Source organism: Protobothrops mucrosquamatus, unplaced genomic scaffold (genome assembly GCF_001527695.2).
Source record: "Protobothrops mucrosquamatus isolate PMUCROS unplaced genomic scaffold, P.Mucros_1.0 scaffold5219, whole genome shotgun sequence".
Lineage (NCBI taxonomy): Eukaryota > Metazoa > Chordata > Lepidosauria > Squamata > Viperidae > Protobothrops > Protobothrops mucrosquamatus.
The window spans coordinates 5,123-7,547 of NW_015391087.1; the positions used below are offsets into that span (position 1 = coordinate 5,123).

At 43.6% G+C, this 2,425-nt stretch overlaps 1 protein-coding gene across 1 annotated transcript in view; it reads left to right on the forward strand.

The window, feature by feature from the left end:
• Positions 1-2,425, forward strand: part of LOC107299645 (gamma-synuclein-like) — a 16,238-nt gene that overhangs the window by 1,009 nt on the left and 12,804 nt on the right. The window lies entirely within an intron of this gene.

Genomic DNA, 2,425 nt, shown 5'->3' on the forward strand with positions numbered 1-2,425 from the left:
GGGAGGGGGAGGGAGGGAAGGAAGGAAGGAAGGAACAGAGAGAGAAGGAGGGAAGGAGAGAAGGAAGGAAGGAAGGAAGGAACAAAGGGAAGGAAGGAAGGAAAGAAAGAAGGAAGGAAGGAGGGAGGGAGGAAGGAAGGAAGGAACAAAGGGAAGGAAGGAAGGAAGGAAGGAAGGGCGATGTGAGACAAATCTTTTCTGCCTTAGCTGGAGAATTGTTTGGGGGAAGAAACACAGGAGGCAAATCAAAAGCTTGGCTGTGAATTCATTTATTTATTTCTTATTTTTACATTTTATTTGCTGCCTATCTCACCGCAGGGCTATGCTAGGCGGCTGGTAAATGCTGGGGTGTCCTGGGCCTGGGTCACATCTGATAACTTTCCCCTTCCCCAAAGACTTTTTGTGAGAATAAACCCCAAAAGGGATGACTCAAGGAACCAAGGATTTCTCTCGGTACAATTTCTCAGCCTTCCCTTCTTGTTGCCTCTTTGCGGCTGCACTGAAGAAAAACAAGCCAGAGAGAGATTCTCAGAAATTCTGGCTGCCTCCCAGAAACTGAATGGCATTATCAGTTGAGAGCTGATATTTGGTCCAGCTTTTAACTGATCATGCTATTCAGTTCCTGGGAGGCAGCAGATATATATATATATATATATATCTCCAGGCTCTGCAAAGGCAACAGACTCATTTTTCATTCCCTGCAACTGGGAACGAAAGGGAGAAACTGTTTGGATCCTTGCCACAGTCTGCATCTAAAAAAAAATTACGACTCTTTTTCCTTTAACCTAGCTTTCTTTTCTTCCTGACTACTTCACCGTGCAATTCTTCCACCCGTTCTTTTGCTCCAAATTCCCTGGCTATCGTTCCTTGTTTTATGGTGGCCCACCAAAGGAGAATCCCTAATAGAAATAGAAATAGCACTTAGACTTGTATACCGCTTCACAGTTGCTTTACAGCCCTCTCTAAACGGTTGACAGAGTCAGGATATTTGCCCCCCAACAATCCGGGTCCTCGTTTTAGCGACCTCGGAAGGATGGAAGGCTGAGTCCACCTTGAGCCGATCAGGATCAACGTTAATCATACTTGCACGGTTGAGTGATCCATTAGCACTGCAGTGTCCTTTGATTTCTGGAGCTTAACAGAAACTGTTAGGAGAAAAAAAAATACAGAACAGACTTGGAAGGGACCTTGGGGATCATCTAGTCCAACTCCCTGCTCAAGCAGGAGACCCTAAACCTTTTCAGACAAGTGGCTGTCCAATCTCTTCTTAAAAGCCCCCAGTGATGGAGAATCCACAACTTTTGAAGGCCAGCCATTCCAGTCATTAATTCAGGAATCAGATTTTGACACGGGTGGAGCCCGAACAAATCCCGCATCCAAGCAAACGTGCCAGAATCATTTAACTGCAGTTCATGGAGGCAGAAAACTCTCGCTCTGCCTCCAATACGAAGGAACTACCCATGTTCCTTCGTCTAATAAATAAATATTTAAAGCCATTGCCTTAGCTTGGAAACATCATCAAGCAGTTATTTGAAAAAAAATAATAATAACGAGTAGCATCGCTTTCGAATCTCAAGTCCTCTGTTTTTCTAACGCACAAATTTTCATTCAGGTCAAGTTCGGAGAGGTTTATAATCCTGTCTCTGCCGATGAAAATGGCTTTTTTCTTTAATTGCTGTATAAACTCACTCCTTTTTTCTGCATTTGTCTTCCCTTTTCCTTCATTTCCCAGGGTGCAGAGTGTAATATTTTGACCAAGATTTTCCCGTTCATAAAAACAGACATTTCTCCCCTGTCTTGTGACCTTCCCATTTCATCCCAGCATGTGTAATTCCTATTAACCTTTTTTTTCCCCCAATCTTACAACTCACACATCAGCCTGGGAAATGAGCTTTTGCAGGGAATTATCAGAAGAAACGCTTCAATGTTTGTACCGATAATCCTCGAAATTCAGTTTCTCCCAAGACGGCAGACTCGGCTTTGAAAGTTTGACCTGCAATGGAAAAACTTTTGAAAAAGACGAAGAAAAGAGAGCAGGAAAAAAAGGATAAATTAGGGATAATGTCGTCTCTTTGCTTCTCCTTTTAAAGCATGATTATATCCCAACCCATCACCCTTCGCCTGAAAAAAAAAGGCCCAATTTCCAGATAAATAGGCAACTCCACCCTTCTCTCTCTCTCTCTCTTTCTCTCTCTCTCTCTCTCTCTCTCTCTCTCTCTCTCTCTTTCTCTCTCTCTCTCTCTCTCTCTCCCTCCCTCCACTTTTCCTGAAACCCTTCCCCAAATTCTCCACAAGAAGCTATCCACACAACTTCTGCAGCAAACGTCAAAAGATGCTCAGCATCATGGATCACTGATAGACAGGAGGAAGATTTCATTTCAAGTAGAAAAACCGGCTGCTCCCTGCCCCGCTGGTGGAAAAATAT